The sequence below is a fragment of the Arvicanthis niloticus genome, chromosome 7 (genome assembly GCF_011762505.2).
Source record: "Arvicanthis niloticus isolate mArvNil1 chromosome 7, mArvNil1.pat.X, whole genome shotgun sequence".
NCBI lineage: Eukaryota > Metazoa > Chordata > Mammalia > Rodentia > Muridae > Arvicanthis > Arvicanthis niloticus.
The window spans coordinates 5,833,700-5,856,510 of NC_047664.1; the positions used below are offsets into that span (position 1 = coordinate 5,833,700).

Consider the following 22,811-nt stretch of genomic DNA (forward strand, 5'->3'; position numbering starts at 1 on the left):
TTGTGTTTATTGTCTTGCTTGTTCCTTGACTATTTGCATCTATTGTATTGCTAGACCCTCAACCTAGAACTGAGCTTAGTATATGCAGGTAATTAAAATGGTATAAAAGCCAAAAGGAGGAGTGGGGATGGAATAGGGGGTTCTAGGAAGGGGAAATGTGGAAAGGAGGTGACATCTGAAATGTAAATAAATAAAATATCCAATAAAAATAAAAAATAAATAAATAAATGTGGGGAGCCGACAGAAGGCCGCTATCATCCTTGCAGCCATCTTGAGCCATATACCCTGACAAGAGACTTGTTTTCAACAGCCTACAACAGCTGAGCACACTCTGATAACATCTTGTTTTAGATACCCAGGATTTCCCTTGGGTGTGTGAGACTTAAAGGCGTGACTAAAAGGCATGACTTAAAAGTGAGACATATAAAATGTGAGAGGCAAACAGAAGAGAGGGCTGGAGACTTGAGACTGGAAACTTGGAGGCTAGAAACTTGGATCTTGGAGGCACTAGGGACTAGGAACTAGGGACTAGGGACTAGGAACTTGAGACTTGGGACTTGGACTAGGAACAATGGACTTGAAAAGAGAGAAGAAGAGAGACTTGAGAATAAACAGGATTGAATCACACTCTGTCTGGTCTCTATCCTTCACGTCCGCCCTCACTCTCTCTTTTGCTGAACCCTGACCCGCGGACTGGAGCAGCATTACTAGCTGGGACAATTTAGCCCCCAAAGCTTGGAGCAGTGCAGGTTCCAACATTTGGCAGAGCAGTCCCCAACAAATAAATAAATGGCTCTTCTGACATTTTTGGTTAAACTCTGGATGTGAAAAGTCACTTCACCTCCAGGATTAACTCAGAGGTATAGAATTTGGCAAGAGGCTCTCCTGAGCAAAGATGCTAAGACAAAGATGTTTTTTTCTTGTACATTAGTTTCTGTACAAACTACCTCTTGGAATAATTGCCCACTCCCAGATCCGCTGGTTCCCAAGATCCTTTGCAGCCCTAGAGATCACAGGTCATTGGTTACTAGCTGCTGTATCTGTACATTCACAGGTCGATCCCTTGTGTTTCTACAATTTACTGTCATAACTTCTTCATTCAACATTTTTCCACAAAAGGAAAGTACTCATCAGTAATAAGAGTGTTTTTAAACATCTTAAACACTGATGCATAATGTAACAAAATATCCAGCTTGGTTATTAGTACAGGCTCAGTGTTCCTGTTTGCCCCTTTCAGTCTTTTTTTTTTTTTTTCTACCACTCCTACTCCTGTGACACTGCTAACCACAGAATCTCTCTCCAGCAAGGGTCCACAGCTCCATTGTAGGATAGAACTTAGGTAGCAGATCTTCATTCTCCTTCCTATCTTCCATTTAGGTCCCTCTAGATTTACTTCAGTCCTGCTGCTTCCTGCCCACATGCGCCACCCCACCCCCAATTCATATTCTCCACTCCCTAGGGACTCAGGCTTGGGCATTGATGCAGAGAACTCCTAGCTCATGCCTGCCACCTACAGTATATTCTCTATCCTGGCCTTATTCCCACCTACTTCTCATTCAGTTTATCTTTTCTTGTCTTCTTCTTCTTCTTCTTTCTTCTTCTTCTTCTTCTCCTTCTCCTTCTCCTTCTCCTTCTCCTTCTCCTCCTTCTCCTTCTCCTTCTCCTTCTCCTTCTCCTTCTCCTTCTCCTTCTCCTTCTCCTTCTCCTTCTCCTCCTCCTCCTCCTCCTCCTCCTCCTCCTCATCCTCCTCCTCCTCCTCCTCCTCCTCCTCCTCCTCCTCCTCCTCCTTCTTCTTCTTCTTCTTTTGTTTTTTTGAGACAGGGTTTCTCTGTGTAGCTCTGGCTGTTCTGGAACTCACTCTGTAGACCAGGATGGCCTCAAACTCACAAATCTGCCCACCTCTACCTCCCAGGTGCTGGGATTAAAGGCATGCACCACCACTGCCTGGATATCTTTTCTTAATTTACTGGGATAGTGTCTTATTCCCTCAGGACAAACTTGCCTGAAATCCATGTTCTTCTGACTGTATCTTTGCTGGAGTTAAAGCAGGATACCACTACATTTGGCTGCACATTCAAATAATTTTATGTATATAGAAATTTTATGAAGATTGTCATTGTGGTTTTCATATGCTTGACAGAGGGAGTAGCACTATTAGGAGGTGTGGCCTTGTTGAGAAAAATGCATCACTGTTGGGGTGGGCTTTGAGTCTCTGATCAGTGCAGAAGAGCTAGATTTCTCTTAGCAGACTTGAGATCAAGATGTAGAAATGTCATCTCCTCCTGAGAGTCTACATGGATGCTACCATGCTCCTGGTAATTGATAATGGACTGAACCTGTGGACTTGTAAGCCAGCCCCAATTAAATGTTGTCCTCTGTAAATGTTCTTGGTCATAGTGCCTCTTCACAGCTGTAAAACCTAAACTAAGACAATGTATTTATTTATGAGACCAGTCTCTCTCTTGTACTCAGTGATTATCCATGCTGATAGGCCAGTGATTTCCAAGAATCTGCACTGTGCCAGCATTACAGTTACAGTGTGACTACCTGCATGCTGGTGTTGAGTAGGTGCACATGTATGTGCATGAAAGACTTTACTGAGTTCTGTCTCTCTACTCAGCTATCCTCATCTGTTTTTTTTGGGGGGGGGGGTAATGGCATGACCAGGTGTGAGAACCAAACCCCAGGATAGCAACTCTGAAACAGACCCTCCTAACAGCCTCAGCATGAACTCAGAAGGAACAGAAGTGATCACTGTGTGTCAGGTCCTAACTCTGTGGCCTTCTGCTGTCCTGATGCTGTCAATCACTTCCAGAATCCAGTACCACACAGTGAAGAAATGAAGTAATGACCTTGAGAGCTTTTATCATTCAGCCTGTACAGGAAACATAAGACAAACTCCAGAAACTCTAGCAGTGAGTGCTTCTGTGTCAAGAGTTCCCTTCCTGCTCTTCTTCCCTTTCACTACTCACTGGCATCAATAGAAAAGCTCACTAAAAATGCAGTAGATTCTCATTCACATTTTATAATAAATACTATTTTATAAAATGGGATGGTATTTTTACTCAGAGCATTTAAGTACAAAGATTACCCTCAGAGTCCACTCCCAACTGCAACTTCCCCCCTCCTTTTCCTTCTCTCTCCTTACTTCCACTCTCCCCAACCCCATTCCTCTCCTCCTTATTCAATAACCCACAGACAGCTCCAGTAAGCACTGTCCACACACTCCTTAGTGTGAAACCCTCCCCTGGGTACTCAACACATCAAGGATCACTGCCCTGAAGAAAGCTGATGCTCACTCCCCTGTTGGTCATCAACTATCAATACCTCCTCAGCTAGGGGTGGGGTGGAGTGGGTGGGGAGGTCCACGGGCAGAGGCAACTTGTATGTTCTTCCCTAATCCATGCTAGAATGTTAAAACTGTATGAGTAGTGAAACTTACCCTTCAACCTTTAATTTACCTGGTCTATGGTACATCCAATGCTGTAGAAACAGCACAATCTGACCCAGGTTAATAGGCTGTGCTTAATCACCCTTCCTTCTTCTTGTTGTTTTGGAGATAAGAGATAGTATTTTAGCCAAGGCACACAAATCTAATTCCCATTATTAGCTTCTGAGTTACAAAGATTACTATCATGAATACTGAGTTGCTTCTCACATGTGAAAAAAAGACTAGTGAAAATCAAGTATGTCCATGAGCTAAAGACAGAAATGTATTGTTCTCTTTATAAGTGTTTTCTTCATAAAAAATCTGTGTGTACATGTACTGAAAGACCCCCAAGAGGGGAGACCCTCACTCAAGTCTCAGGATATCACAGCCACCCAATAACTTACAAGACACTGATCTTGATGTAAACAGCAAGAAGCTTTATTTTGGGATCAGCCAGCTTAGGTTGAGACTCATAACCCAAACAGGGATAGAGGTGTGTCAACCCCAAGTGCAGAATGTGAGGGGCATTTAAAGGAAAAACCACAAACCAAGTGGGGTGAGGGGGAATATCAGTGAAAGTGTCAGCCCATCATTTAATCAGGCATGTGGGGAACACCCTGTATATGCTTTTCTCAAGAATTTAATCTTGCTCGACTATCTACTTTGTGGTTAGCCAGTTCTTAGAACCTAAAGCTCGTGAATTGGCTGACCTGCATTCTTGGTTCTGCCTTTTTGTGGTCTGCTAAGTTCTTGGAACATAGGTGTCCTGGCTCCATTCTACCTGCTACGGGGTTTTCAGAAATTTCCATTCCTTTCAGTACATATGTGTGTATCTATCTATTTTTTTGTGTGTATACATGTATGTGTATAAAGGTGAATGTATGTGAATATCTGTGCATGTGTAGATTTCTATATATAAGTGTGTGTTTGTGTGTGTGTGTGTGTGTACGCAAACATATGCAGATGGTTAGATGCTATCATTCACACTTGGTGTAAGTCTCTGAGAGGACAACCTTGATCATTGATTTTCATCTTTCCCTTGTTGGAGACAGTCTCTGATTATTCACTGCTGTGTATGGTAGGCTAGGAGCCTGAAAACTTCTGGGGATTCTCCTGTCTGTGTCTATGCTCTCCACAGTGCATGGCAGTTAGAAATACCCACCACTGCACCCCAACTTTGTGTTATTTCTGTGGTTACACTTCAGTCCTATCATTTGCACAGCACATGCTTCCCCAGTCAACCAGCCTCACCTTGTTCTACACACAAAGATTCATGAGCACAGTGATATTAATTGAATGGAGACTAAATGAACAACATGTCAGGAACCATCATAGGACAAGGTATTAATGAGTAGGTGATCTTCCTGGGATGACGGCCTTGGATTTAAAAACAATTCACAACATATTTTTACTGATAGGCAAGGCCCAGGAGATAATAATGTTAAGAAATATTCCTGCTATAATATACTTTTTCTATTATTACTAAATATATAACAATCACTAGGTATTAGCTCACCATTTTTAACCGATCTCTACAGAATTAGGAATATGCACTGTCTTCTACTCAGGCTATATACACAATTAAATGACTTCTCAATTCTTAATGATTATCCTATAGGATTCCTAAAATTATATCAGTATTTATAAAACTCTTCTATAGTGGGACAGTTATTACATCCTTTCTGATATTCAAAACTGTAAGAGAACTCAACCAGTCTCCAAGTGTCACCAGTTAATTCACCTATTAATTGCTTCTTAGTTAGTAAGCAGGTATTCTATGACTCAGCACATTTCAACAGGTTATAAAACCATTAACAAAAGGTCATCAAAAGAGAACAATATTTTTTACAGATGCTAGGACAAAAGATAAAATATTACTAGGTTTATCAATTCAAAATTACAAATAATTTGGTTCTGTATTTTAATTCTCCATGAACCTGTAGAGCTCTGACTGGTGATGAATGTTTAGCCAAATAATTACTCCTAATAGACATGCGTATAAACATTCTCTGTTGTAAACATTTTATTTGATCTATAATAGTAAAATTGAAAGCTTACTTAAAGTTGAGCTTTACATTGGGTGTGTTGCATGTGTGGAGTAGCTTATATTTGTTAGAGACTTAGTCATAACAGTATCTAAGTAAAATTGCACTTGCCCATAAGAATAATGTGATGTTGGGCATACTGATGTTGAGAGAAAATTTTGAGTTCTCAGCAGGTCTTCCTGAAGGTAGTGAGGTACTTAACTTAATGACGTTCTTGGGCTTCTGCATCTGGATAAAGAATAAAATATGAAGAAATTGTGAGGGAAAATCTTGAAAGACTTGGGGAAAAAGAGAGACAGAGATAGATAGATCAATAGATAGATAGATAGACAGAGAGACGGAGATCTGTGTGAATAACTTGACCCTTTACAAGTTGTTTCCTGCAGTTTTGGAGGTATCAAAAGCAGCTACTTTGTGTGTTAGGAAGTCAGTGACTGACTACATGATGTTAAGGTGAAAATTAAGCTGCAGAGCAGTCTAAACAATGATTAAGCCTGGGAATGGAAAAATGATCCTGCAGGGAAAAGTGTTCCTCACATGGCCATTTCATCTTCTCCTCTCCCTTGTTTCTCATTTCTTTAAAGATGTGCAGGTCTTTCAGTGTGTTAATTCATCTCATAGAATATGTGACTTGATAATGACCAAATAATAACTATTATTAATGTGGCTTCATATCAAGTCTAACCTGAGCCTCATTCTACTCTCTTGTTAGAAGAAAAGTCTCCTTCTTCTCCCAGATGCCCATATTTTGGCTCTTTGGAATACTGATATAAAATAACCTTTAATTGGCTGAATAAGCTATTTCAACAAATGACAGTGAATATGTTTTGTTGATAATGATGGTCATTGGTGCTTTAGCCTAGATCCAATAGGTCCAAGATAGCAATGGAGCTGGTCACTGAGCATCCCATATTGTTCATGAATGATCCCATCACTGACATAGACTTCAGAACTACAACTGATACCATCGCAGTCCTGAGAAGGTATGTTCTTTTTTATTGGATGTTTTATTTATTTACACTTCAAATGCCATACCCTTCCCCATTTTCCCTCCCTAGAATCTCCTATCCAATCCCCCCTCATGCTTTATGCTTTCACCCCTCATGCTTTATGCTTTCATACCATTTTAATTTCATGCAAGTATTCAGGTCAGTTCTAGGTTGAGGGACTAGCAATATAATAGATGCAAATAGTCAAGGAACAAGCAGGACAATAAACACAAATAGAACAAGCAAGGCAATAAACAAAATTGCCTGAACACTTCCATGATCATTGTTTCTAAGGGCTTACCAGGATGACCAAAATTTCTGAGCCAACTTCCCTGTCCTAGCCTAAAGTCATTTTCATGCATGAAGCCTACTTCCTTGTTGTAGCCTAAAACTTAGATTCCTGTTTGAAATTACTTCGTTGTTTTGGCCTAAGATTTAGATTCCTGCCTGAAATTACTTCTTTGTTATAGCCTAATGTCAGATACCTACCAGATGCCTACTTTTTTGTCCTTGGCCAATGTTGAATCATTATGTTAATAGACTGCTGGAATTCAAGGTGTACAGTACAATGTTTAGCTCTCTCCCTCTCTTCTTTTCTTTTCCTACCTTCCTCCCTCCTTTCCCCCTCCCTTTTTTCTTCTCTTCTAGGCTTCCTTCTGGTCTGTCCCAAGGACAGAAATCACAGCAACCTGTCCCTACCAGGGCAACACTTGGCATGGCAAAGGGGTGCTTCTTAAACTGTAGCTATACAAGGAGAACAATGCTAATAGATCTATATACTTCACCCTGCATAAAACTCATGTTCCAGGGTATTAAAGCCTTAAACTAAAACCAGACACAGAGAACTTGGCAGAAGGGGAAGGGGCGAAGATCCTTCAATGTTCCAGAAGACAACCTTCTGAACTATTAGTGAATAGTTCAGGCACTAAGATAAACAAATCATAAACTGAACCTCACGAAACAGTGATGTTGCTGTAAGGCAAAAGTGGAGTCAATTGGACAAAGAGGCAGCCTAATGAATGAAAAAAGTAATTAATTTACCATATTCACATGTGAAGAACTCATAATATACAAAATATATACAGACCTCACAAAACTAGATGTTCTAAAATTAAAAAATTACAGTTAAAAAATAGGGTACAGATTTAACATAGAATTCTAAACAGACAATCCCAAATGACTGAGAAACACTTAAAGAAAGGTTTACCATCCTTAGCCATTATGGAAATGTAAATGAAAACTATTTTGTGATTCCATATAATACATGTCAGAATGCTTACGATATATAACTCAAGTGACTTTTTATATTAGTGAGATATGAAACAAGCATACCACTCTCTACTGCTTGTAGGAGTGCAAACTAATATAGCCAATACAGTAACCAATATCATGATTTATCAGGAAACTGGAAATCAGTCTACATCAAAACCTAGCTAATCAGTTTTGGGCATAAATGAAAAAGGGACATCATCAAGCAAACCACAATGACACATCCTCAAAATCCTCAACTATGTTCATTGCAGCTTTCTTTGTACTAGCCAGAAGGTAAGAAAAACTTAAATGTTCCACAGCTGAAGAATGAGTAAACAAAATGTGGTTTGCCTGCACAATAGAGTATCACTTAGTTGCTAAAAATATGACATGAAATGAATGGACAACAACAGGCTGATGATCGCCAGCAGAGTAAAATCACCCTACATGAAGTAACTCAGACTTAGAGTGATGAAAATGCTATATGTTTTCTAATAAGTAATAAGTAGGTATTAGCTCTTAGGTAAACTTTAATCAAGCCATCATCCACAGACCCAGAGAGGTTGCAAATAGAGAAGGCATATAGTGGGGACACATGCATCTTCCTGGAAAGGGCAAATAGAATAGACTCTCCAGGGTGAAAGAAGTCAATGAAATGGGAAAAAAGTAGTAGGGATGATTTGGAGGGTGTATGTAGGGAGAGAGTACTGTGCAGGGAGAAAGAGCTGTAATTAGGGAGTATTGGGGGGGGGGTTAATATGGGAACTTAGTGTATGTTCAATGTTCAGGGAACTCTGAGGGTGACCCTAGTCAGCACTCCTAGTAATGGAGGAAAGAGTCTGTACTGGGCATCGTTCATAGTAAAGAACCATTCAGTATTGGGAAAAGTTAACATTTTCTTGATGTGATAGCCAAGGAGGTCCCTAAGGAACCCATGGTGGCTGGGCAGTGGTGGTGCACACCTTTCATTCCAGCACCTGGGAGGCAGAGGCAAGTGGATTTCTGAGTTCGAGGCCAGCCTGGTCTACAGAGTGAGTTCCAGGACAGCCAGGACTACACAGAGAAACCCTGTCTAAAAAAAAAAAAAAAAAAAAAAAAACAAAAACAAAAAAAAACCCAAACAAACAAACAAAAAAACCACAAAAGGACCCATGGTGATCCTATGACAAAACATTTTAATCTCTGTAACCTGCCTATTATGCCATCTTGTTTTGAATAACTTCCACACAAAAAAAATTTAATTTGACAATCCAGTCTGTAGAGGTTTGGTGCCTTCATTCCATCTTCAAGCGTCCATGTAGATGAAAGGTACTCACTCCACAGGCAACAGAAAGAGAATCATGGACACAGTACAAGCTATAACATCCTCTATCTACTCTCACCTGCATGCACTATGACACATGAATAGAAAGTTCTGTTTTCAACAAAATAAAATCACTTTCTGGATCTTTACAATATACTGTAATAACTATTTGTTTCTCATTGATCTAACAACCTTGGCTGTAAAATGCTAAATGTTTATGTTTTCTTTCCACATCTGAACTACAAGAATATTATTAAAACTGTTTGATAGTCAATTCAATCATATAGATTCTGTGCTTTCTTCCCCCTCATGTTGTATTACATCTTGTAATGTACCCAAGATAGCTGAAGCTCTCACATTCCTGTAACAAATGACAGTGTTACTTGAGATTTAAATTATATGTGAGAAAGAGTTAGCAGGACACTGCTTAAGCTGTCATTGTATGCTGTTTCATGACCAGTACGACACTGACTGTAAGGATTCTTTATAAGGGTATCAGCCTTTAAATGTGAGCTTGACCAATGTTACCTATGAGTACCTGTGTAGAGAATAAAAAAAAAAAATACTTCCACAAAAGAACTCAAAGTGACTTTTAACTGTTTTATTACTCACTGTCAATCTAATACTGACCTTTCTTCCAAAGAGAGAGTCCCCAGGCTCTATAGATCTCTCTGAATGAAGGTGATCAGAATGGTGGCTATGGCTCTGAAGTCCCTCATGCCTCTTTGTGACTTCAGGAAAACTCATGCCCTCTGAAGCCCACTCACAAAACAATGTTGAAGAACATTGTCACAGCTTCTTTCTGCCAAGCCCTATGAACACCTGAAAAACCTCTGAGACTCAAAACACCTTTTGTAACCTGGAATTTAGTTTCCATGAAACAATGCAAAAACATTGTCGTTGGTAGTACAGAAAATGCAAAAGGATTCTCAGAAAAGAAAGCTGAAGGATGATATTCTTCACATTTTTCTAACAGTTTCCAAATTCTTAGTAAAATTTGTCACATAAAACTGAACATGGAATGAAAAATATTAGAAACTACTAAAAACCACATCTTCAATTTTGAAACTGTCTTCCAACTGCACACCAAGTATATTGCCTGTTATGCACAATACACCATGATATAATAAGCAACCAAGCTTCCTGTGCTCAGAGATGTAGAGTCTCTACCTTCTCACAGAATCCACATTGAGTGAGGCTCAAAGGCCGATGGCCTCTGCCCAGGCTATCCCATATATTAACAAACCACAGTCTGTCTCACAGTCCACCTCTGTCCCAGCAGATTGGACTCTACCAGCTTAGCCATCCAGGCTTATATTTTGCCCCATTCCCAGCATGGCACAGCTTAAGGCCTCCCTCACAGCTCCCTAGAACTGCATCAAAAAAGAATCCTAGCTGCCCAGATCCCTCCTCCACTGTGACCTCCCAGCATGCACATAAGACAATATAAGTTCCCCTTAGTCGAGATTTGAGCTCACTTGAGTCAGGTAGAACAGGCCTTCATAGATTTGCTCTACTACAGTGGGGACAGACACAGTCCTAGTCTTATAATTTTTTATTTTCATAGAATTTTTCACTTTCCTGGGGCAACTGTTCATCGCTCAAGGCAAATGTAGATCCTTTGCATTCACATTTCCTCATGTACTCGATGTCTAGAGCAGCATCTTTACCTCTATCTTTGGATGTCCAGCAGCTAGAGGTCAATCAAATTCAAAAAGTAACAACAGTTCAAGTAAGTAGTGACCATGAATGTGAAAGCAAGAAGTGGTTAATGAAAGGTGAATGGAAAAAGAAATAAAAAGGAAGGAACATAGTTTCTGCTGGATATGGTGGAGTAGAAACTTTATTGTGGATACAGGGGAGAGGAGTTAGAGCCAGGGATATCTGAGAGAGTCCAGAGTGGACATGAACCTGAGCCAGGTGAGGAGAGGATGGAGAGGAGAAGAAAGCCAGAACAAGAAATGATGTGGGGCCAGGCAGTGGTGGCGCATGCCTTTAATCTCAGCACTTGGGAGGCAGAGGCAGGAAGATTTCTGAGTTTGCGTCCAGTCTGGTCTACAGGGTGAGTTCCAGGACAGACAGGGCTATACAGAGAAACCCTGTCTCAAAACAAAACAAAACAAAACAAAACAAAACAAACAAAAAAAAAAGACCAAAACCAAAAAAAAAAAAAAAAAAAAAAAAAAAGAAAAGAAAAAGAAATGATGTGGGTAAATGATAGATGAAAAAGACCATGTAACAAATTTGGGTGGATTGCATAAAGCAGAGCAGCTGGGAGATGTGCAGCCCAACCCCTGGGCTCCAAGATGGTTTTCCAGTCGTACACTATAACAAGGACAGACTGAGCCATTCTGGGAGAAACTGGCTTCTTTTAATTTGTTAAATTGGGACATCAGCCATGTGTGCCAGGGTAGGAGACATAACAATAGGGAGAAAGTAAGAGTTTAAATGATTTAATTATAATCTCAAAAACTAGTTTAAAATGTTGAAATAGGCTTTGTGGTAAAAAAAATTATCCAGATATTCAATATATGTACCAAAGCAGACAAGGTATTACAACTTTTCTCTACAAATGTGTACTGTGAAATCTGAGTATTACCATTCTTATTAGGCACAGACTCACTAATTTGCCAATACAATCTCTGGTGCTTAAACTTGTAAAACAACAGATAGTTAGTGTCTAAAATGAATTCATTTTCTTATCTAGATTCTTTATTACCTTTTTCTATGAACTCCAAATTTTTTTTCAGTTTGGACTTTTATTGATCATCTAACATTGATAATATCAGAACCCAATGACATTAGAAACTAGTCTCAAAGGAAGAAAGCTCCATCCTTTCTCCCCCTTACCCTTTCTTTGCTGTGATTTCAAGAGCTTCAAAGTTGATCAGTGCACTCAATTCTTAGTGAAGTTCCTCTTTAGTTATATTTTCCCTATGAAAATTAGGGAAGTGAGAGGACATTCATTCCATTGTCTCTTCTTTTCTTACTGACTAGTCAGGACTCAGCCTGGAAGGATTTAAAAGACTCACTTCAGGCACTGGGCAGAAGAGGCAGGATTAGTTGTAAAAAAGAAACTACAAAGAAGAGGAAAGCTTGAGTTACAGAAGAAATTTGCTTAAAAAGACACAAGTAATCAAAGACTCAAGAAAAGAAATAACATTCTTAATTCCCCAGAGACATTGGAGAATATGAACAAGTAGTTGATCAGAGCTTTGATTGCCTAAGAAAAGGAAATTTAAAAGGTGTTACAAAAAGGTGTTATTACCAACTCACTTCTTAAAAAGATAGATAAAATTGGAACAATGCATAGGTATAGTGACTTTCAAGAAGAGCAGGCCATTCCCTGCTAGGGGAACGGCATCAATAAGATAACATATGATCTTGTCAGTATGTGCAATATTAGCTGCTGAAATCTGTAGCCTGATACTGTAGAGTGAAAAATTATAAAGGCCATTTTATGAAATAAGTGTAGATTTTTTGAGTTAGACCTGAGCAGGAAAAGTACAGACATTCCTCAAGCCTCTCCCACCTATGGGTAGGAGAGGCTCAAGGCAGGAAGACATTCCTGACCACAGATAAAAGATGCTGCTACCTAGGTAGGGCTATAGCCGGAAAAAGTAAAGATAGTAATCTGAAATGGCAGGATAGGGCACAATGGCATGGTAAAAACCACATTTTTGAGAAGAATGCAGGGTGATTTCCACATGACACTAACCATTCAGGGTCAGTTTCTCTGGAATGTTTCGCTATTCTTATGTTATGTATCCTTGGCAACCCCTCAGCCCCGCCCCACTCCCCTGGTTTGTGGTTTTTCTCTTTAAAATGCTACACAGAGAAACCATGTCTTGAAAAACAAACAAAAAATCACTTACTTTGCCTCATCAGGTCCTTCTTCCTAATGGGGACCCCTGAAGATGTCTCCCTCACACTTCAGTCTGTGAGCTAGCTCTTGTCTACATTGTTTTGTAGGACTTTCAGGTCTTTTTGGATTTAAATTTAAGATTAAAAGAATCCCACTGTCCCAGGACACATCCTGGGAGGGGCACATTCCTTAGTCAGAGGACACTTGCTGGATTAACATTCAAAAGAGGAAGGGAGAGGCTGACTAATATTCCTTGGACCATAGGGTAGAGAACCCAACTGTAGGTGGGGAAGGCCCAGAGCACAGAGACACATTCCAGGATGGGAGGTGGTCTGAAAGAGAGTAATGTTTGAATCTGAGTCATCTATAGACTGGACCTGAGAAGGTCAGGCTTTGGGGTCCTTTGAGGTTGCCCTGGTGTACTCTGTATAAGAACTGCTCTCAGTTTTTGTTCAGGGTTCGCTTGCTGGCATTCGAGAGAGTTCTGCTGCGTCAATATCATTTATCCTCATGTTGTTGCAGCGAATCCTCTGTCTCTGTGTGATTCTGAGGGATTGCGTACTCTGGTTTTAGATTTTACAGTCCAATAGTTTCACCCTACAGTTTACACAGTAAACTGTTACTCCTGTTCTGGTCTGAAGGCAAAAGCTATGCTCCACATGCAAGCACTTTTACTTTTCTTTCCTTTTCTTTTTTTCTTTTCTTTTCCTTCTTTTTGTTTTGCCAGTCTGTCTTGTACTTTATTGTCATAGTCGTCTCAACCTATAGAGTGAAAAATTTAAAAAAATAATTTTATAAAATGCATATAGGCTTTTCTTTAGGCCTCATTTTAAAGGGCATGAAAAATTTTCTCTGAAGCAATGTTCTGCACCCCTTCTGAATCCCCTCGCCCGCAAGAGAGACATGGGAGGCAGTGTTTGGGTAGTTATTACAGTGAGGCTTTATTCTTGTATCAGCTGAAGTGGAAGACCCCAAGCCTGGAAAAGGCATTGCTTATATGCACCCTAGAGTGGCGTGTTCACTTCTGATTGGCTGTTCACTCATCACCCCATATTACGCCCCAGGATGGTCAGTGACTTGGTGCGCTTTCGCCTCTTGCACCTGTGCAGTTTAGTTGTTTACTTGTGGGAGCACCGGATGCCAGCGCCATCTTGTAATGGCAAATGTTGTCACCGCTCACCGCGGCTCCCTACATCTCCCCCTTTCTATTTTATTAAGATGGAACAGCCTTTTGCCTATCAAGCGCGGCACCAACTCAGTGAGGGAAAGCAGAGGCCTGATCCTCTGTGCAAAATGAGATATTGTAATGGGTTTCTTCTCTTGTCGTTGTGCAATGAGTAATACTTCCCATACCCATCTCGATGCCTTTTTGTCGGGGAAAGGGAGCCTCCACTCTGGAGCGCCCTGTGGCTGTCTGTGCGTGGAGAGGAGGTTTTGGCATCAAACCTTTTTGCAATCAGGCATACTTTTGGGAAATCTGTCCACACTCGTGGAACATTCCCTGTTGAGTACCCACTCGCAAACACCTCTAAATATTCAGGTACCACAGTTATTCAGGCAAGGGCTGGCTAGACTTAGACCTTTCATCGACCCAGTGCAATGGGCTGAACCCTTGGGGTGCATTGACTGAGGGTGTCAGTCATCAGATACTTTCTTAGCCTAGATAGCCAAATTTCAGGGGAAGATCCTTGCTCAAGGCTACGAGTGCTTGGGCGATAGCCACCTTGTCACATTTTTGTTGGGCTCTGAGCTTGCAGACCAACCATAACATGAACACTAATCCACAACATAGGGCTGCACCAAACAGGCCTATCCCCACCTTTTAAGAAAGAAAGAAAAGGCCGAGGTAAGCCAAGAAGTAAAATGGCCAGGGGTAACAGGGTCCACTCGTGTTCCATTAAGGCTCAAAATCCGGATCTGCAATCACTGCTGCATCTGGTCCAGCTCCCTAGTCCACTTCCCTTGTAAATAAGCAGAAAGATTATGGCTTTGAATAAATGTATCATTCATAAATCTCAGATGTGTAATACATAGATGTGGGGTTGCTGACATGCAGCTCATTTGAACCACATCTGTGAGTTGTTCCACATGGGCTTGGAGCAAATCAACTCTCTGATTGACCAACAGAATGTCTGATGCCAGGTGTGCATCCACTTTCTGTAGAGTGGTCAAAGCCTCAGAGGTCTTTTCTGGAATTTGATTACAGCAGTAGCTGCTGTAACTTGATTAGCCAAAGCCATGCCGGCTGTCACAGCTGTAGCTGCAGAGACGGTAATAGCAGTGATAATGGCTGCAGTTATATCAAAATCTCTCTTCTGTCAAAATAAAGTCAAGGTCCCAGACGTCTGAACGGGGATAGGGATCCATAGTGGTATACTGGCTATTAGGGCCTGCTTATAGACAAGAGCAGACCAGCACTGGGACATAAAGCAAGTTACATTGGTACAAGTATTAAAGGAGTTGTTGGATAGGATGAAAAGGATACACACAAACTGGAGTGAGGCATTACAGTTAAGGGTATAGGAGAAATTCTGTTTAGCAGAAGTGGCACCTTTTAAGAAGGCAAGGGCATAGGTTTTGGAAAAGTAGATAGGATAGCCATCTAAATTCACACTAGGAACCCAATTTAGGAGAGTCCAAATGAGAACTGAGAGCATCTGCAGATGAATCCTTCGGGGGGGGGGGGTCATCTTCAGGAACCGCGAGTCACCACGTCAGTCTCTCTGGCAGCCAAAATGGGTTGTCTTCTTCCTGTGGAAAAACACAAACCGCTCCCCTGGATCTTATTAAAATAGGATCTGGGCCTTTCCATTGACCAGTCAAAACATCTTTCCATTTTATCATTTCTTTTGGCCTAGTTGGTTCCAGGCAATGGCGATCAGCCACAGTGTTGCCCTGACTGTCCAAATTCAAAAAGTTGAGAGCAAAAAGTGCCAGAGAAACAGTAACCCATGGCACTGTGGGCAGAGTTTCCTCAACTCCTTTTTGTTTTATCAAATACATTTTAAGGGTACGATGAGCACGCTCAATGATGCCCTGTCCCTGAGGGTTGTAAAAAAGACCCGTCAGGTGTGTCACCTCCATTTGGTGACAAAATTGTTGAAATTTTTGAGAAGTGTAGGCTGGTATATTGTCAGTTTTAAGGATTTTAGGCTTTCCCCAGGCACTCCAAGCCTCGAGACAATGTTGAATAACATGGGCTGCCTTTTCTCTGGTCAATGGAGAGGCGAACATAACTCCAGAACAGGTATCAATGGAGACAGGCAAATATTGTAATTTTCCAAAGGATGGGATGTGAGTAACATCCATTTGCCAGATCTGTAATGGCCTAATTCCCCAAGGGTTAATTCCGGTATGGGGAACAGGTAGGAATTGACAGCAGTTTTGGCATTGAGTCACGATATCTCTAGCCTCTTTTCTAGTGATGTTAAATCGACATCGTAGCGTCTCAGCTGTCACATGAAACCTTTTATGAAAGGATTTAGCCAAATCCAATTTTGGTGAAAGGGCAATTGCAATCAACTTTGTGGCTCGATCTGCTAGGTCATTTCCATGGGACATAGGTCCCGGTAAGCCTGAGTGAGCCCTAATATGAGTTATAAAGACAGGGAATCTTCGCTTAGCCAGGGTAAGCTGAATCTTTTGAAAAACTTCTACAAGTCTTCTAGATGTCTTAATTAACCCAGCAACTTCTAATGCTTTTACTGCATTAACCACATAGAAGGAATCTGAAACAATATTTAAGGGACCTGGAAAGATTTCCAGAACCTCTGACACCACTAGGCATTCCACAATTTGAGATGAGGTTTCATGGTATTGTTTGGATGTAACCTTATCATTAACCACATAGGCACCCACTCCTGTTTTTGACCCGTCCGTATAAACTACCATTCCATCTGGGAGTGGCTCCTGAGACACAATATGTGGAAATATGATAGCTTGAGTTAAAGCAAATTATAAGATGGGATGCTTAGGATAATGATTATCTATTTGACCATTGAAGGAAGTAACCAGCACTGCCCAAACATCAGAGGTCGCTGTTAATATTTGGACTTGATAGGCAGTATAAGGCACTATCAAAACCTTAGGCTCCCTTCCAAAATGGGTAATGGCTGCTTTTAGTCCACGAAGGGCAAGTTGAGCAACTGCATCTGGATACCATTCAATGGTCTTTGCAGGAGAAGCATTGGGATGGATCCATAACAAGGGCCCCTCCTGCCATAACACAGCAGTTGGTAAGTGTCTAGTTTTAAAAACACATAAGTCAAAGGTTTTGGTTTCATCTATGCGTTTCAACTGGGCATCTTGTAAAGCATTTTCTACTACTTGTAGAGCACGGCTCGCAGCCAGTGTTAAGGCCCTCGGTGAGGAAATATGAGCATCCCCTTCCAAAATATCAAATAAAGGTTTCAACTCGGCCGAGGGAATTTTTAAAAATGGTCTTAACCAATTTATATCACCTAATAATTTCTGAAAATCATTCAAAGTATGTAAATGATCTCTACAAATCTCCAATTTCTGAGGAATTATCTTTTCTGAATAGATAACTGTCCCTAAAAAGGAGCCAATTTCTGAACTTTGAACTTTCTCAGTAGCAACATGCAGACCCCACTGTTCCAAGGTGTTTAATAATAAGGGGTATGAGGTCTGTAAAGTAATTAAATCCTTATGATACATAATAATGTCATCTGTGTAATGGGCCAGCAGCAGAGAGGGAAATTGTTTCCTAATTGGCTCGAGGGCCATTTGTACATACAGCTGACATATAGTGGGGCTGTTGGCCATGCCCTGAGGCAGAACTTTCCACTGATATCTTTTATCAGGGCTGAAGTGATTAATAGTAGGTAGGGTAAATGCAAATCTTGGTCTATCTTGTGAACACAAAGGAATTGAGAAAAAACAATCCTTAATATCTATAATTATGATTTTCCACTGCTTAGGTAAGGCAGAGAGTAAAGGTAAGCCTCGTTGCACAGAGCCAAATAGTCGCATCTGTGCATTGATGGCTCTTAAATCATGTAAAAGTCTCCATTTTCCGGATTTCTTTTTATGACAAATATGGGTGTATTCCAGGGAGAGGTAGAAGGTTCTAGATGACCAAGCTGCACTTGTTCTTTAATTAGTTTTGTAGCAGCTTCCAATTTTTCAGAGGATAGGGGCCACTGAGGAACCCATATGACCTCCTCTGTGAGCCAGGGTATGGGCATAGAACCCTCAATGGCAACTAGGGAATACCCAGGCCTTGTCTTCCTGTGTTTGATTCTTGTGGGACAGGATCTAACCTTCCTTGTTCGTCCCTGCCAAGACCCTTCCCTTCTTTAAATCCCATTCTCTTCATAATGTTTATAGCTTGTGGGGAGTACTCACTGGTCAGAACTAGCCCTAGGTCTTGTAAGATGTCTCTTCCCCAGAGATTGACAGGGAGAGGAAGCACATAAGGTATAAAACTTCCTGTTTGACCTTCTGGTGCCTACCAAGTCAACGAGCGAGAACTGACTGTGGGGCTGGCCTCATATCCCAATCCTTGTAGGGAGTGGGACGATCATGTGACAGGCCATGCCTTGGGCCACCAATTAGAAGAAATAATACTTTTATCCGCTCCTGTGTCCAGAATTCCAGTAAAGTTCTTCCCCTCTATTGCTAACTGTAAGGTGGATCTAGTTTTAAGGTCAACCACCAGATGAGTGGAGTCAGTTCCTGAGGAACCAAGCCCATGAGCACCTCTAAGCTTCCCGGTGGATGGAAAACAATCATGCAAGCTTGGAAGGACAACCAATTGAGCAATCCTGTCCCCAGGGGAGATGGAGAATATGCCTTGTGGGCTAGAACAGAGAACTTGAAGTTCTCCGGTATAATCTTGATCTATTACACCGGGGTGTATCACGAGTCCTTTTAAAGTAAGAGAGGAGCGGCCTAAAATAAGGCCGACACTTCCCCCTGGCAGGGGACCTCTATAATCAACCGGGATTGGCTGCACTCCTGTGTGTGGCATTCGTAGGACTCGGGAGGTGGAACGGAAGTCCACTCCTACGGAACCCCTTGTGGCTCTGCAGCAAAAAGAGTCCCCTGAGTGTTCAGCAGTGTCCCATATCTTTTGGGGCCCTGGGATCTTGGGCCCATATGTCTGTTTTTTGAAAATTTTTCTTCCTTAATGGCTGAGGGATTTGGAGGGAGGATCTGACCTCTTATATCTCTAACAGAGCGACAATCCCGAGCCACATGATAGCCCTTTCCACACCTGGTGCACAGTTTTGATGGTATTTGATTATTTGGGCACTCTTTCTTCATATGTCCTGCCTTCCCACAGGCAAAGCTTCGGGCCATTTGTTTTGAAAGGGAATTTTCCATGATTCTGACCTTTAAGGAGGACTGCAGCCATTTCTAAATTTGCTGCTGCAAGTCCGGCATTAGTAAGGGGACCTCCCAAGCCGCAACAGGCTCTCAACCAGTCTTGTAACCCTCTGTTCCTACGAGGGGCAATGGCTGTGCGGCATTCCACTGTAGCATTTTCAAAGACCATTTGTTCTATCAATGGCATCACCTGTTCCGGGTCACCAAAAATCCTACCCGCTGCCTCGGTCATTTGGGCCACAAAATCAGAAAAAGACTCATTAGATGTCTGAATTATCTTGGACAAATAAAGGTTACTGCCTTCCTTCCTAGGGAAAGACTTCTATGCCTTTATTGCAGCTGATGCTATCTGTGCATAGACCTGCCAGGGATGAGTGGTCCGGTCATTGCGTGTACGCCAACTCCAGCCAGCATGTCAAAAGTCCATAATTGTTGACCCTCAATGCTTGCATTAGCTCTGGCTTGTGCTTGTAACTGCTCATGCCAGAGCGCTTTCCATTCCAAATGTTGGCCCATATTGGTAAGTACTGCCTTCACTGTGTCCTGCCAGTCTCCTGGCGTCATAGCAGCTGCACCTAATCTCTCCACTTGGGATACGGTAAAATTAGCCCCAATTCCATATGCACGTACTGCCTCAGCTAATTCTATGACCTGCCTATACTCTACTGGGGCATGAACACGGGCTCCCTCTGCCCCTTCAAAGACTGGAAATGCCAGCTGTAGCTGTCTCCGATCTCCTGGGCTGAGAAATGAATTAGAGACGCTGCCTGGGGCATAGGCCGGAGGCAAAGGCAGGGCCGAGGGACTCAAGGTCTTTCTTAGTCTTATCTCAGGATGGTTATTTTTTGGTCCATATCTGTTTTGTTCATAGGCATCTACCTCTTCCTCTAGGCTTTCTTCCTCTCCTTGCGTTAGATCTTCTTCGGAGCTGCTAAGGTCTATGGCGGCAAGCTCCTTAATGGGGTAAAGGAGGGTCCTTTTGACCTCCACTCTCTCTTCACCAGCCGGTGAAGGGTCCTTATTCTTAACAGGCCCTGCAGTGGCCTCTGTTTCTTTTGAGTACTCTCCCTTTTTACCAGACTCCTGGGTCTGCTTCTTTTATTGAGGCCTTCTTGCCTGCTTCCCTTTCCCAGGCTCCTTGGCCTTATCTTTTTCCCCAGGCTCCTTGGCCTGATGCTGGCTAACAGGCTCTGTTTCTGATACACTGGAGTGGACCTCTTCTAAAACCTCTTGACTTGCATTAATAGCTGTGCTGCAAGCTGGATCTTCACAACACAAATAAGCTAAAAACGAAAGCAACACAAGCAAGAGGCCAACTAGTGCAGCGGCGGCAATGGGTGAAAATCCGCTCGCAGCCAAGGCTTCCACCCCAAACATACCTCTCAGAGACATACTTTGATCCTGTAGTTTTTTAACCTGCCCCAGTCTCGGGGGGGGGGGGTGTTCTTCGCGGCGCCTTGAAGGTCCCGGGTTTCGGCACCAGATGTTCCGCGCCCCTTCTGAATCCCCTCGCCCTCGCCCGCAAGAGAGACACGGGAGGCAGTGTTTGGGTAGTTACTACAGCGAGGCTTTATTCTTGTATCAGCTGAAGCGGAAGACCCCAAGCCCGGTAAAGGCACTGCTTATATGCACCCTAGAGTGGCGTGTTCACTTCTGATTGGCTGTTCACTCATCACCCCATATTATGCCCTGGGATGGTCAGTGACTTGGTGCGCTTTCGCCTCTTGCACCTGTGCAGTTTAGTTGTTTACTTGTGGGAGCACCGGATGCCAGCACCATCTTGTAATGGTGAATGTTGTCACCGCTCGCCGTGGCTCCCTACAAAGCAAGCTAAAAATGTAGACTGGCTGGTTTCAGAAACCAGCTAACCACAAAGGGAAGAGAGGAATGCAAGTCATCTAGGTGGTGCTGAGAAACTAGTGATCACAATGACAGGGCAGGGCCGCGTCTGGAGCAACTGAGAAATAGTTGAGCAGGTGACAGGGCAAGTCCACAATGACATGACAAGACCACATTTTTGAGAAGAATGAGTATACAGAGTGTTTGCCACATGACCTTGACTCACTTAGGTTGGGTTCCTCTGGAATTTTCCTATATTTTTATGTTATGTTTTTTTAGCAACCCCTCACCTCCTCCTCACTCCCCTGGCTTGTGGTTTTCCCCTTTTAAAAAGTCCCTCAGCCAGCCAGTCTTTGTCAATTTAGCTCCTGCGTGGGCAAACAAATTGACCATTAGCTGGCTAACTCTCCCGAATAAAGCCTCTGTTGTTTGCATCCACATTTGGTGTCTCATGAGTTTTTGGGTGTCCGTGACTTCCTGAGGCTTGAATGAGGGTCTCCCCAGAGAGGGTGTCTTCAAGGCCATGACTGCATACTTGCACAGTGGGTACAGCCACTCCTTCCAATGCTGCTTTTTGGTCTTCAGCTTCTCTTCCTGCTTGGTGAGCCCGAATCGCATGGCTCTAGTCTTCCTGGGTCGCAGGTCCAGGGGCTTGTATTTCTTGCCCTTGTAGAATTTCCTGAGGTTTTCTTTTTGGGTCTGATTAATGACAGTGAGGACATGGGCAATAGATTTGTGTGAAAATTGTACCTTGGAGAGCTTGGAAGTGGCACCACCTGTCACTTTGGCAATTTGAAGCTGGGAGAGTTCCACCTTCAGATCCTCCAGTTGTTTCAACAGCTCCTTCTTCTTGCCACGCAGGTCCCAAGCCTTAATCTTGGCCATTGCTGTGTTGTTCATGGCTGAGGCTGCCTGGTTTGAGAGCGCACTTTTACTTTCAGTGCAAAGGACAGTTCATTACATGAATGAGATGAGTAATTTTAATATGCTTTTTTTGAACATACCTTTAACAATTGAATTTAGGAAGTTTAATGAAGAGGAAAGTAGGGTCATTGCCCTGTGGAGTATGAGAGTGGGATCCAGGTGACAACATAGCTTGTCTCAGAAACAATTTCTAAAGGCTAAAGATGCAGCTGTTCAGAAATTATTGCACAGGTTTTTTTTTTGTTGTTTGTTAGAAATACAGAGAAATATTGAAAGAATTTGCTTTCAGACACCCAACACCTGAGATACCCTTTACAACCTTTTTAAAAGACAAAATTAACTCCAAATGAATCATAACCAAAATGTTAAATGCAAGAGAAGAGCTTATACACTCTCCTGTAGAAAATAAGTATGTCTGCCATTGGTATCCTGTCAGGGTTTTCTATACACAAGGCCCTGCACCAAATGCATTGTGCAGATTCAACCCAAAAAGTAAAGGAGTAGAAAACCCAGAACAAGAAACGATGTGGGTAAATGATAAATTAAAAATACCATGTAACAAATTTGGGTAGATCACATAAGGGAAGGCAGCTGTGAGCAGTGCAGCCCATCACCTGGGCTCCCCTGTGATTTTGTCAATCATAGAATATAACAGGTAGGGACTGAGGAATTCTGAAAGAGGTCGACAGGCGGGCCACATTTCATTTGTTAAGTAGGGACTTCTGCCATTTGTGCCAGGGTTTGAGACTTAACAATAAGGAGAAAGTATAAGCTTCAATGATTTAATTATAATATTAAAAATTACTTTAAAAAG

General features: G+C 42.1%; 1 pseudogene; it reads right to left on the reverse strand.

Moving 5' to 3' along the window:
* Positions 1–10,563: 10,563 nt before the first annotated feature.
* On the reverse strand, positions 10,564–21,958 carry LOC117712723 (large ribosomal subunit protein uL29 pseudogene; annotated as a pseudogene).
* Positions 21,959–22,811: the final 853 nt, after the last annotated feature.